This window comes from Gopherus evgoodei, chromosome 11, assembly GCF_007399415.2.
Source record: "Gopherus evgoodei ecotype Sinaloan lineage chromosome 11, rGopEvg1_v1.p, whole genome shotgun sequence".
Classification (NCBI taxonomy): Eukaryota; Metazoa; Chordata; order Testudines; family Testudinidae; genus Gopherus; species Gopherus evgoodei.
The window spans coordinates 54,425,905-54,441,074 of record NC_044332.1 but is presented as its reverse complement, the minus strand read 5'-3'; the positions used below and the strand labels follow the sequence as shown (position 1 = coordinate 54,441,074).

General features: G+C 36.9%; 1 protein-coding gene across 4 annotated transcripts in view; it reads left to right on the top strand.

The window, feature by feature from the left end:
- Positions 1-932: 932 nt before the first annotated feature.
- LYPD6 (LY6/PLAUR domain containing 6) overlaps positions 933-15,170 on the top strand; it is a 75,049-nt gene continuing 60,811 nt past the window's right edge. The window contains exons 1-2 of one of the 4 annotated variants that reach the window (XM_030580787.1): positions 933-971; positions 8,402-8,497. The gene's annotated coding sequence lies outside the window, so the exon portion shown is untranslated. Of the gene's footprint in view, positions 972-1,265; positions 1,348-2,374; positions 2,467-8,401; positions 8,498-15,170 lie in introns of those variants that run through there. The other 3 variants (XM_030580786.1, XM_030580785.1, XM_030580788.1) reach the window with 3 other exon arrangements.

Below are 15,170 nucleotides of genomic sequence, written 5' to 3'. Positions count from 1 at the left end.
AAGAACACAGAGCAATTTTTATCTCAGCTAAAATATTTCACATATGTAAAAAGGCAAATTATATAACAAGCATAGGATGTGAAGTCTGTTTCAACTGCTTTGTTAAAAGTAAAAGCAGCAAAGAGTCCTGTGGCACCTTATAGACTAACAGACGTTTTGGAGCATGAGCTTTCCTGGGTGAATACCCACTTCGTCAGACGCATGCTCCAAAACGTCCGTTAGTCTATAAGGTACCACAGGATTCTTTGCTGCTTTTACAGATCCAGACTAACAGGGATACCCGTCTGATACTTTGTTAAAAGTGTTAGTGAAACACTGGAGCAAGAAGGAATTAGGATTAATTTTGGTACAAACCCAGATAAGGGACCTGTAAATGTGAGGACTCCGGAGAAAGTTAGTCTTAATTATCTTATTTAACTCAGTCATTAAAAAGCTGGCATAGTTATCCCTTCTTTATATGGCTCAACTGTTTTTCTTTTCTCTAATTTACCTTGGTACACGTGATTATTTTTTTTAATCTGGTATAATTTCCCTTTTGATTTTTTGCAGTTAGAATAGTTGTAAAAGATAATTGAGAATAACATTGATGGGTGGTGGTGGTGAGAAATAATTATTTTAATAGAGGTACCACCCCAACACGATTTAAATCACAATATTTCTGAAACACTCTCAGACTCTAGCCACCAGACTGCAGCGTATTTGATTAGCACCGCGAGGATTGAAATGGGTCCCAGAAGACTTCCACTATTATAAATGTTTCCTGGAAGGGCTATAAAGTTAACGGGAAAATATGGGTCCTTTAGTTCATACCAAGATCACAGGAAAACCAGCTTTAATTGAGAGGGGGAAGTGAGAAGAAAAGGGAAACGGTGAACAAGATTCTCTCTTTCCCCGCCTCCTCTCCCCAATTTTGGCTCCATAATTCTGCAAACGTTCTCGGTAGCGGTGGTTTCGTTTCAGAGAAATCCCCGGTCAGTCTTTCCCCGGCTTGCAATCTTCAGTAGCTTCCCTTGGCAAGGAAAACCCTTCCCCTCTCTACTGCTGGGGCATGCACTGTACTCCGCGTATGACCGGTTCTCTAGGTCCGCAGCCGGGAGACCTTTGTGTGGGTCACTGTGGTTCAGTTGTCAGAGCAGTAGCCCAGGCTCCCCCTCCCCGGAGGTGCCGGCCGCGCTCTCCGCTCATTGCGGTAGGGGGCAGACCGTGCGGAGCGTGTGCACACGGCGCTGCTTGTTCCCTCTGAATGTAGCCCGGGTCCTGGCTCCGGCTGCGAACACCGCAGTGCTCTGGGAGCGAGCTGGGCTCTGTCAAGCTACCGCTGCCCTGGGCTCGCCTCACTTCTCTCCGGTAAGGGTGAAGACACCGGGGGGAGCGGGGTGAAGGTGGCAGGGGGAATGGAGCGGGCGGGAGAGGATAGCGCAGAAGCTGATGAAACTGGAGGTGTGAGAGGAGACAATGGGTGAAAAGACTCAGGTGCAGCAGGCACGGTAGGGCAGCGGGTGGAAGGGCGCACAGCTGGGCTGGCTGGGCGTGGGGGGCAGGTGGGGACTGGGACACTGGTCCCAGGGGATCAGAGAGGACTGTGGTTCCTGGGGGCATCGGGGCACAGCGGGGGGGGGACGGGGGAGTCTGCCAACCTGTCACGGTGGGTTTGCTTGGCAGGAGCAGGCTGAGGGTTCCGGACACTTGTTCCAGGCTGGGGTGGGAAGGATCTGGTTCAGGGCACTTGACAGGTTTTTGGCAGTGAGGGGCTTGATGACACTTTTTGTTGCCCTGGTAGGCGTGGGAGGATTTTTGGCGGCTTGAGGGGAAAGTTCAGAGCTCCTCTCTCCTGGGATGTGAAAGCGCTTGGGCAGCTGGGGTCGTTTGTCACTGGGATAAGGAGGTTCTGGAAAGGTATTTTCAGCTGCGAATTAGGGTTGCCTCCTATTGCGGTGGCTGCCTGGGAGGGTTTTGGTACTCGGTGTTCAGGGATGATTGTCAGAGAGGCGGGAGGACAGGGTGTTGCTGGTTGGATTTTCCTTGTCTGTGTGGGAAGGGAAAACTCAGGACCCACCAGAGTCGCGGAAAGTAGGTTCCCCAAACCAGGAACACAGCCAGCTCCTGGAGCTGAGTCGGATAGCTCTGGCAACAGGTAGGTCCCTCCAAAACGACTGATTCCCAGCAGGACTGTCTCTCCAAGCCCCTCCTGCCCGCATAGGCAAATGACAAGCTGCTAAGCTGGCCGAGCGACTATATTTCACAGCTGATCGGGCAGCCACGCTAATTGACTAGCCAATTAAAAAGCACACTTGCAACCTAGCTTGGTCCCCGGCCTTCTGATTGGCTGAAGGTGCTGAGAGGTTGGGGCCCTGGCAGGCCGAGCGTTCCATAGCAGGACTGTTGCATTGCGCAGTCTGTGTGGCTGCGTTGTGCATTCGTGGGATGGGGCGGCTGGCTGGAGGGTGGACTTGGTGCATTGCTCTGGTGAGTAAAGCGTCTTCCCAGTATTTACCCGAGCACAAAGGAAAGGAAGTTCAACTCGAGAGGATGGTGCACATGTAGTCTGAGAGGGCCCCGGAGGCATGCTGCGTCCCAGATAGTTTCCAAAGCAGCAACAAATAAAATGCTTGGGTAATTTTTTATCACTTTCAAGTTCATCTCAGGAGCTGTATTTTCCCTGTTGTCTGCTTTTCACACCACACATCAGTAGTTCATTGTCGTTTAATAGTCCAAGGGGTTGGGAAGCTTAACGGGTTGGAAATACACAATTTTTCTCCTCTTGGGACCTTCAGTGGCTCTTATAATTGATAAAATACAAATTAGTTTAGTTTATGAACTTCAGAGCCAAAAAAATAAGTTAATTCCGGCCGACTAGGGATTTCGCTGCAACGATGTCAGTTTTTTTTTAAGGGGGTGTGTGTGAGGGAGTTGGTATTTTTGCTTCTAACAGAAAACATAGTGCAGCCAAATGTGTTGTTACTGGTCAACTACGGAAACTATGCTTCAATGTGAATTTACAAAGATCAGAGTAAGAATCCTTCCTAGCTTTAATTCATGTTGCTGTGCGAATTGAACAAAACCCAGTGAAACCATCTGAATTGATTATCACTTTGTGCTTTGTAAATAGATATTATAGTGAGCATTTGGTAGAGAAAGCTATAATGATGGAAAAATAGTTTCAATTGTAACCTGTTTTCATATATGCAACTCTCTGGAAAGCTTATCCTTTGGACTCAAATTGTTCATATTAGTCTCTAGTCAAAGATTTTTTTTTGATTGTTAGTTTATATCTGAATAAAGCTTTTCAACCCTTGAATTCCCTCCCGGAAATGAAAACATACACATAGATATGAAATAACTGACAAAAAGTTTAGGTTATATAAAATCCACACATTTCTTCACCTTCTTAAAGAAATAACCATCACCTTTTTTTCCATACAGCCAACTCAAAAATACCTAAACTTTGAAATTTTGAACATAATTGTTCCTCAATGAAGAGTATTGCCACAATATATTTGAAAAAAATGGGTTGGCTATTCATAAAGTCTGAATGATTGAAAACTAACTATTGTACATATGGAATATAACATTTCACTTAGTCTGAAGGTGAAATCCTGGCTCTGTTGATGTCTATAGAAGTTTTACGATTGGCTTCAGTAGATTCAGGATTTCTCCCTCATGAGTGTTTACACTTCAGAAGAGAGGCAGTGTGTGTGTGTTCTTTCAGAAATCTGCATTTGTCAATGTATGTCATAGAGATATAAACTTATACTCCTTTAAAGGCTTGAGAATTAGGTGCCTAGGTGCTTTTGAAAATCCTCTACATGCCTAGTCGCATCTTTAGGTTCCCCAAAGTCTTTATATATCTGTCCCTTTGAGGACCTATGTTACCTTAAGGTAGCAAAGAGGCATCTTTTCTTCTTTCTAAAAAATAAACACATGGAAATTAAATGCAGAAAAGATCATTAATCCAATATTATGATTGCACAGTTAAAAAAATTGGAAATGAGTACACTCAAGGAACCTTAATTGTTTGTTTCCTGACTTTCCCAGATATATATATTGTACATTGCACTAATTAGAGAAGTTATTTATATTTAATATATTCCAGGTATGCTTTCTAATGAATGTTTATGTAAATACAATTTTTAAAAATCTCCATTATATTTATTTAGTACTATATAATTAAACAGTTTTCTCATTGAAATAATAATTTACTCCATATCCCTGTTACACTAGAAATATGTAATTACATATCTTTTAAAATACATTTAAATTACTATATAGTACTAATGAATTCTTGTAGAATTTGTGTCAAGACCTATTTAGAAATGTCTTAGAAGGTAATTAGACTGATGGGGCCCTATTTAATAAAGAATACTATGATTTCGGAAACTTGTATTAGGTTATGGAATCCCTTCAGAGTATGGTAATATGGGTGAATTCTTGCAGCCTTGTTGGTAGTGTTTACTTTATTGAACATGTGAGCTTCAGCCCATAATGGTCTCTCTGCTCTATTATGATCTGTACAGTCATTGTGGATACAGTTTAGTGAATGTATTACAGTGATTTTTTTTGGTTTTAATGGTGTGTTGTGCCATGACTTATTTAGAAACTCATTCATCCAATACATTAGATAGACTATGAATCAGATTCTTGCAGGTGCATACTTGTGAAGCAGTGAAAGATCTCTAAAAATATTGGCAATGCTTTCCCTTTAATTTAATGAACATTAACTTGTTTATAAAATAAGACATCTTAACACCTGATTTTGCTTCCATTTAAATCAATGGCAGTTTTGCCACTGCCTTTAAAGAGAGCAAGAATTAGCTCTTAGTGATTTGGGACCTGATGTACAAAATTAAACATACGCAATTATGCTGAAAAAATGCATGACTAATTTGTCTATGCATTTACTGCAATTGAGTGTGCAGATTCAACTGACCATTTATTATTGAATTCATATACACAATTATATTGTGCATGTATATTAGGCAGGTAACTGCATATGTAATTGTGTGTCTAATTATGAAAATCAAGACCTTTACATTTTATTTTCAAAAATAGCAAAAGGAATTAGTCTGCTATATGGATTTATGGCCTTCAGACTCTCATATTGAAATGGAGACCTTTCTGCAATTACAGCACTGCTGAAAAAATATTCTGAACCTATATTTTTGATGGCTTTTTTTACTTAAAAATATCCAAATGATGTTTAGTGCTTGAATATGTATAAATTTAAATTCCTTTCTGAGATGAGATTTTGTATTCTAAACTGCATACAGTTCAAATTTTATATTTTGACTGGTAAATTATACTTTCTCTGAAGCAAAAATAGTTTAGAACAGAAAATTGACAGTCTCAATTATAATAATGTAAATATTGCTACTGTAATGAATGACCTATAGAACAAAGTAAATTAAACAGCTTGCCTTTATAATTAATTAACAAAATACTCTAATGCATTAATTTTACTTCTTTTCATGTTTTTCCTAGATAGCAAATTCTTAATAAAGTATATTGACAATTCTGCACGCCTTACACATGCAAGTAGTCTGTCAGTGGGACTACTTGTAAGAATATCAGTTTTCAGGAATAGGACCTATATGCCAACATCACTACATATATGTTTGTCAACGTCACAATATCTTAGGCCCCAATCTTGCAAAGAGATTATGTGAGCAAATTTTTATGCACACATGGAGCTCTTTGCATGATCAAGGTCTTAATTTTGATTTTTATTCTCTATAGAGCAAACCCCAGTGGGCAGGGTTGGTTCCAATATATACACACATACTTACAAAATCATGATCATACAACTCCGTATCACATTCTTCTGTTGAAATTATTGGCAAATTTTAATATGTACATCATGAGGATCTCATCAGTTATTACTGCAGTTTCTTCACAACTGTATTTCATTCTTAAAATGTTATTGCTATAGAAATTACATTTGGCACCTAGATTCTACTGGTTGGATTCCATTAGAAATAAATATGGATGGGCACATATATATAATAAGGCCTGCTTCACCACTATGTTACACGGATGTAAAACTGGAGTAACTCCACTGATTTTAGGCCTCTAAAATTCATTGATTTTTCATCATTTCTAGTATAGAAATTTAATGTTATTTATCCTTGTCCAAGACCTAAAAAGCAGGTTTAAAACAGAACAACTGAAATATACATGCAGGTATTCCTGCCCATCAATCAGTACACAGCACTCATTAGCATTTTAAAAAACACAGGGGAGTGAGCTGATTAGAAATCACTTATCCGTGTAATATTTCTTGTCAGTAGTGTTTGTAAGTTATGTGTAAGTCCGTGAAATATCTTGTTAATAAGTACCTAACAATCTGACTCTGCTACTGTGGATTGAAAGAAGTATTGCTCAAGTGTGTTTCTTATGTCTGTGGGTTAATATTTATTTATTAATAAATAGAGGAGCAGCATATCTTATTTTGTCTTAGATAAAATTGAGTATTCAAACATCCTGAAACAGTTTCTACACAGACTTGTCATTCAGTCAAACCCTATGTGGGGTTTTTTGAGGCAGAAATCAGGGCAGAATTTGGCCCCTTTATTTCTGATGGTTTTTTTTAACCTATATTTACATAGACTGCATGAGGGGAGCTCTTCCCTTTTGCTCTGTTAAAGTAGAGGACATGTTCTTATGTGAAATGTGTGAAACTTTGGTTATCAATTAAGCTGATCAGTCAGTATTATTAACTAATGTTCACATGATGGCTCTTGACTCTGATATTCTGCTCCTTCTATGTGTTCAGTATTCTACATTGATGTCAAAGAACATTCCATGCAGTCAGGGAGAGTAGAAAGTTGGAGCCCTCAATCTGAGAGCAGAATTTTGCCATAAAAATAGATATCTTTCCATTTTATTTTCAGGCAATAGTACAAGTGAGTTGGAATGGGCAAGAACATCAACAACAAAATGAAAATTGGTTTGATCAAACAGTGAATTAAGAATAAGTTTAATGCACGAAAAATAATCACCACACTTTGTAAATTATAATCCCATTCTATTACTGTGAAAGGCTGTACAAGGGCAGAACCACCAGTGAGCTGACCCCTGGCTCTTGTTCGTCAGCTTTAAATCATAATTACCACCAACACATTGTATTTGGTTAGTGCAATGCACCATATATAAATAACAAAAATTCCTTAAACATGATACTGTCAGGTTGTTTTGCTCATATGGATAGACAGTGGGATGATTTATGTGAGTAAAGTGATATGAGAGCAGGATCTGGCCTTCAGTGAACTGCTTCGAGAAGATCCAAAGAATGAATTACCATACCTTATATTTTGGTAAGATATAATGCATTTTTAGGATTCTGTAAGATATATTTAATTAACATGAAATCCACCTCCTCGTTGACCAACACTTTGGTGAATCTTAGGTGTGGTGGACATCAGTTAAGACTATTATTTTATACAATGGCCATCTGTAATAGTGACTTGTTTACAAAGTGGAAAGCCAAGAAGACAGTGCATAGGCTGTACTAGTAATTTATAAATCATTATATTGTGCATAGATTTCCATGTTAGACAATATTGTCCTATACTGTAATCAAAGTAGAGTAGCAGCACTATAGCATATTAACACAAAATATTTCTTACTTGTTTTGTTGGTGTTTTTGTCTCCATTGTTCATCGCTTTTCTTTTAGTTTGAATGACCTTTTCCTATATGACTTTTTGGAGAATTCATGTTTTCACATTAATACAACTTACTGGTTTTTCCTTTTAGAGTAGTAGTAGAGCTGATATGAACTCTTCCTTAGCATTTTCTCTATCTCATTTACTATGGTCTATGTAATGTTTGGTGTGCTTCTCAAATGGGTGGAAAGAACTTGATTCTTAAGATTAAATACACCCTATTTTCATCATAGGAGATGTTATTTTTAGATGTCCCAGGTAAGTAACCTTATTCATTTTATTTGTGTTTATTTTGTTGTATCTAATACATTTTTTCATATTATTAACATGGAAGTGCTGAGGTTTTCATCTGTATGCAGCAGATATACAAATCGGTAAATGGTGTTATTTCATTATGGACAACATAGCACCACGAGCCTTTTAAATACTTTGCCGTATCTACATGTTGGAGGAACATATAGTGAACTGTTTTTTTGTTCAGTAGTTGTACAGTGCTTAGCACAATGACTAGGGCTCCTAGCTGCTACAGTTATACAGATAACTAATAATAACAATAGCCCTCTCTTGTACTGAAGTCACCATTTCCCTTGAAGAATTTTGCAGTAAGCACAGGTTCCTTATAATTAGTGTTGCAATTTCTGTTTTGAAGCTATACAAGGTTAACATCCTGCTTCACTGTGAGTGTCTGAATTCACTGAAATAGCATTTTTTGGTATTAATATTTATTTCTATTGCAATACAGCTCACATGCCTCAGTCAGCTTCCTCACCTGAAGATTTTAAAATCTGCTGAATTGGAACACTTGGAATATTAAGCAGTAGCCTTGAATTGATCTAAGGTATGGATATAAACTTTCTAGCTTTCTGCTCCATCAGCAGCATTTCAAAATAAACAAAAGTCAATTCCCATTAAATTAAATGATCTCATTAAATTAAATGGGAGTTTGCACTGAAGAAATTGGGAGGGATATAGGTCAATTATAAATAAATGTCATATTTTCACTTTTTTCCTCTTTCATATGCATCCAAGCCTCACAGAAACCATTCTGCATTATATTTAAATTCCAGGGATCAAATTCTGCCCTTTGCTATACCCTCCTCAACCTGCTGTCTTGAATAGATTTAGATGAAGTGCAAGTCTTGTCAGAATTTGGTGACAGGCATTTAATTAGTCTGTCTACTGCTTCTCTTTTATTATTATTCGTATGCTAGCTAACAGTAGTACAAAGGAAAAATGTCATAAAGAACAGTTGTACTGCATGCATTTTACCGATTGGCTGCCATGAATGTTGAATGATGCCCTCCCACTGTAAACGTGTTAGATTGGGAAAATGCTGGCAGCATAAAGGGTAAGTATTTCCAAAGCAGACAATTTATAAGATGACACGGGTTTTGTTCTGACAATGGCATTTGTGAACTAAGATGTGTAATTAATTACTGTGCTGAAGAAGAGAACTGGTTAACAAACTGAAAGTTTCAAATCTGGAAACCTTCTCTACTGCACTGAAGTGAAAAATAAGATTCTTGAAATCTAAGGTTCATGAATTTTCCTGGCTTTTTGCATTCAAAGGAGAGCAAGGCTGGATTCCCGTGATCTTTATTTTTTACTAGGTTTGGTTATTGGTGCTTGCAGTACTGGAAGGACAGTTTAACATTTTTCCTTTTCTAGTTAAACTAAACTTGCACACTCCAGTCTTCTTGTTTAGCCTGTGAATTGGAACTTGTAAAATAAGCCCTTTGATCATGTTAAAATATTTATGACTTTTTTTTTTGAATACTACCGTACTGATAACTTTTTAATGCTCGTTCTCTTCCAGCATTACATATTCCTCATTTACTGCTTTAAAGCGGTTCATTGGAAATTGTTGCACTAACATACCACAATTTGAGTGTCTTATTTTCCAATAATAAAGAGTTCATACTGTAATTTTGGGTCAAACTCTGTGTGGTTTGTGTCTTGTACAGGGGAGGCTAAATTGAAGTCCGTGAGGCTCAGTAAATACAGATCCAGTTACAACGTTAGGGCCTTTATTTGGAAAATAGTATATCTTTGCACTTGGTTTCTGGAACTTTGGATAATGGCATCCAGAAAGCTTTCAGTCACCTGAAAATGATCTTGTGTGGGGGAAAAAATGAAATACTTTTTGTATAAATCCAAGTTTTGACACTTTGCACTGAAAATTTGTGAATACTGAGTAGTTCTAAGTCATCCAATTAAGTTTTTTTTCTTTAAAATATCAGTTTTACTGCCTCAATTAAAAGAATTAATTTCAATTTAAACTGAGTTATTGGAAGTATTACAAGTAGAATTGCACCCTTTTGCTATTTTATTTTAGATCAGATATTTGTGTTTTCTTTGTTTTGGCAAATTTTTAATATAAGAATGTGTACAATTTGCATCCTAAAATAGCACTCACATGAACAGAGGTGACCAGCTTGGGTCTTTAAAACTTCTGAAATCTTTGTACTTTTAATTTTACAGTATGTCAGCACTTTTGGTAAACCTCCTGACTCCATTGAAGTTAATGCCAAAACTCCTATTGACTTCAGTGGATCTGGTATTTCACCCTATAATCCCAAACAATTTGGACCTGTACATGTGGTGTACTGCTTTGGAGTGTCTCTAAGTGTAGCAAACAGAAACAAATACACACTCTTGTGGCCAATTTGTGATACAACATAATTATATATTTTACACATGAGGCAATTATGAATGAAACAATGCAACTATATGACACATGCTGATTTGAAAAGGATATCATTTGATAATATGTGGTGGGCTATCAGTTTGTTTGTTTTACTACATGAGAGTGGTTTATTTAGACTGGATTTGTTATCGTTAACTGTCTTGTATGAGATGGTATTTTAAAATTTGTTAAAATGCTTAGAGCTTCTGATAGCTCTATAAATCTAAATAACAAGTAAAAATAAAATAATTGTATGTTTCTGTTTTTCTTAAACAGTACAAATGAGGAGGGGAAGGTGATTTTGACATAAGAATGAATGGAATTTCAGGTCTAGCTCTTATTAAAATCTACACATCTCTATACTGCTATGTTTGGTTATATATTCTAATTTAAAACTGATATGTGGTGAATGTTTAAATACATTTGCTGTCAAAAGAGATGTTTAACAGACTTCATGATCTGTGGAGGTTCCATAAGGTAGCAAAAATATGCTTTATATTGCCTGTTTTGATTCGTTTCTTAATTTTATGGTGAGTTCTGAGGTAGTTATGATATGAGGGGAAAGTTTCAAAAGCATTAATAAATGTTTGTGGTCTTAAATATTTAGTAAAGAGAAGATATTTTCCTTTGATGTTTTTTGTTAACATAGCCTTCAAAATTAAACAGTGGCCAGTGAACCAAAGAATTAATGTAAAAAGTAGCTTGCCCATTTAAAGTCTTTATTTATTGTCAGCTTGTATAACTAATTTCATAGAAATATCGCTATCTGTTTTTATTATCTGTTTAGTACAATAAGTGTTCTTAGTGCTTTCCAGACAACTAAAAGACTTGGGCCAAATTCAGTGCTGGAATAAGCTGGTGCCAGTCTATTGAATTTAGAGTGGCATGGTAAGCTTACACCACTGGTGAATTTGGCTATGCTCACCATCCCAAGGAGTTTACAGTTATCAGTAGGAATATTCATGGTTGTAAACAAGGTATTATGTGTTTGCAGGACTAGTGGTCTAAAAGTTAAATCAAGGGCACCACAGAATTGACATTGGACAATGTAGGGTGAGGAGAAGCAAAGCGGGGCAGCAGCGTGCTATGGAGAACTTAGTTTTCCAGTGCAGGCTAGGTTGTAAATGTTATTTAAATCCCATATTTCATGCTGGTTACTGTTGAATGGCTTTATATGTAAACTAAATAACATTATTTGGTGGATAATCATTGCAGTGCTTCATAGGAAAAGTACACAAGGGATTTGAATGGGAAGAGGGTGGATGTTTTGAAAAAGAGAAAACTACAGTGTGTTTTTGAGGAAGGCTATGCTTTTGTGTCAGCTTCATTTTAATTATATTGGGCTCTGTTCAATGATAAGTAAGAATTTGTTTGTTTGTTTTTTCCATTCTTTTTTCAATTGACTGGCCTTTACAGCTTTTAAAAGACTTTAAAAGTAGCTTTGTTAATATTAGAAAAGTCACAATGTAATTATGGCAGCTTACCTTGCCATTAAATTCTTTTTAATTACATGTTTAGCCTGCCTATGCCAAATTTCTTAATCCTTTCAAATATACTGTAGTGCATGTTTGTTTATACTGTTTTTAAGATGTAAACTTTAGATTTTCTTACTCCTGATTGGGTCTTTCCCTAAAAATAAGAAGTTTGAAATGTAATCCTTAGCCTGCTAATGTCTATTGTAGAATGGCCATCAGTAATTATAGATGTTGAACTTCTTCTCAGGGCTAGTCTACACTATAGTGCTACGTTGGCGCAGCTGCACCACTGTAGCACATCCAGTGAAGACACACTATGCTGATGGGAGAGTGACTCTCACCGACATAGCGTGGTGTGGACACTGCTTTGAGTCGATGTAACATCTGTCGCTCAGTGAGGTGGCGTTTTCACACCTCTGAGTGATCTAAGTTACATTGACTTAAGCGGTAGTGCAGACGTGATTGTACAGGAATCTGTTTTTCTATACGATTGTTGTGAAGAAAAGTTGTGAAGAAAAGCTTGAAAATGTCCATCCCAAAGGACAACACCCTGAAGGAAAATGAAAAGAATGCAAAATTTTGTACTATTTAAAACCTCATGATTTTGTAGGGCCTGACGTATGGATTCTGAATGCATGTGGGTTGCAATACTGCTGGTCTTTTCAATGTTGATAATTTGTTTACTTGCTCTTTGTTGTGAGGTTTTATTTGGTGAAGTTTATTATTTATCACAGAGCCCTTTGTTAGCATGTACTTTATAGAAAAATACAGTGAAGCCTATTTCAAAGACCACCTGCCTTGAGACCGCCCCAAGTGTACTGCAGCATTTTACCAAGCTAATTTAACTATTAAGTGACCATATTTCTGATGTCACAAGAGACAACCCAGGATTGGTCATCCATATAGAAGTATCCTATTTAGTAGATGGGGGAAGTCAATTATTTTTTATCAAGGTCCAGACTCCAGAGGAACATTTTTCAAACCACAATAGCAATAATGATAATAATAAGTAAATAAAAAGATTTCATGATCTGGAGTTGACCCGCTTGTCAACTACCCCTGTAGTAGACCATCTGAAACTCTTTGGATGTGGGTATCCATAAGACTCACGCTGTATTTGCATTCAATTTGTGCCCGGGGACTCTGCAGTTTGCATAGCATTGTGCATGGCTTTACAGCTTTTATGCTGAAAAACCAGGCAACAGTTAAACACAATGTGTCCATTTAGATATTTTTCATTAGTCTGAGACTGACTTAAGTCTAAATGTGACATTACAAATCTTGAACTTCCTGAGGAACAAGAAGAGACCTAATATATTTTCTATTCTTATCCCATATGGCTATATGTGATATGCCACAGTCTGTCCTTGTTCTAATGAGAATTTTATTCAATCATAGAATATCAAAGTTGAAAGGGACCTGAAGAGGTTATTTTGTCTAAACCCCTGCTCAGAGAGATTTTTGCCCCAGATATCTAAATAGCCCCCTGAAGGATTGAACTCACAACTCTGGGTTTAGCAGGCCAATGCTCAAACCACTGAGCTATCCCTCCCCTCTCCTGTAAGAGACCAATATGGCTCAGTAATAACTTAGGTTCAGGTTCTAATACTTTTATTTACTATAAGTAACATCTTACTCCTATTTACTTCAGGGGAATTATTCATCACTATTTTTATTTTATTGAACTGGCTAGAAAATGCAAAATTTTGTGAGGGGATAAAGTCCCTTCAAAAATTTTTGACTGAAAACTTTGTTGTTTTTTTTCTACTGAAAAAAGGGGGAACAGGTTGGAAAATATATTTTTACTTTTCCTGGTTGTAAAACAGTAAGTGTTTTTCAGACACTTCTTTTCCACTGGGGGAAAAAAGGGGAGAAGGAGGGAAAAAAGGGAAAGAATGGAAAATGATTTTTTAGGTCCAAAAACTGAAGAAAAAAAAAAGTTTAAGTTGAAATGAAACAAAAATGTCCATCTTATTTTGAAATGTCAGTTCAAAATGAAATCTTTATTTCAAATTTTCTGGAAAACAGAACATTTTTGTTGAAATCAACGTTTTCCCACAGAAAAATTTGATTTCAATTAAATTATATTTTTTTATGGGAAAGGTTTTTTATTTTTTCTGTCAAAATGTTTTGATCAATTCTATTTTATTATTAATTATTATGTACTAGTAGTTATTATATTAATAATATATTAATGTTGAATATTTCAATCTATAAAGTTTAACCATATTTTATAAACATATAAAAGAGGTCAGATCCTGTGTTCTTCATTTAACCAAGATATTTGTTGGCTCCCATGGCAGAGTTTTGAGAAAGAACTGCAGATTCAGGCCCTAGTTTGCAATGTGAGTACTGAATAATGATTTAATATAAAGTTCAGCATTTTAAACGTTCAGTGTCTGTATCAAATCTTGATCCATTTGTATTCATAATTGACATTGTTATTTGAGCACTTAATTCTTGCCTGCTTAGAATGGTGGAGATTTTTTTGGCTTTTGTAGTTCCAAGACATAATTTTCTAAGGTTTATTGCAGACCTCCTGGTTCTAAGTGACAATAAAATCACCACCCACATTCTTTTTCACTGCTGCTTGCTGTGGTGATCATATTTCCTTGGAGCTGTTTCTTTGAACACTTGCTGATTTATGCTGCCATAAATATGTGTATGGACGGTGAAAGTGTGATTGTTTTAGCAAAAATACAACCTTCCAATGTGTTAGTATTTAAACCAGGGACCATGTGGTATGTACAAAAGTCTCACTTCAAAAGTCTCACTTCAAAAGTCGCACTTCTAAAGTTTGAAAGGTTTTGCCAGTTGGAGAGATACTAGCTATTCATGGAATGGGGAATTTCTGGAATTGGTTAAAAACAAAACAAAACAAAACAAAAGGCTGTTTTAAGTGTGACCCGTCTATATGCTTTAATATGGTAAAAAAGATAACGATATGGCCATGTGCAATTCAAAAAAAGTGATTAAAAGAACTAAGATTGACAGAATAGATGAATAAAACTGTGAGATTCCATCAGGCTTCCTCTCTGGCATGTTTACATCAGTGGCCATTAAAAGCAAGTCTGTAATGATATACCTGCCATTCTTCATTACCATGGTGTGCCACCGGGTGATACAGTAATTCAGGCATCATTTTATTTATGGCTTCTGATTTACAGCACTTCTCTAGTACAGCAATACGTAGTCGTCCTGCACTTCTGAAGCTGTGTTTATTGTAAACCATTTGTGACAGGATCAACAGCCGTATTTAGACTTCACGTTTTTTAATGGTGAGGCTGCTGGTAGCTGGGACCACAGCCTATCATGCAGCCCAATATCCATATTGTTTTCTTGTATTCCCT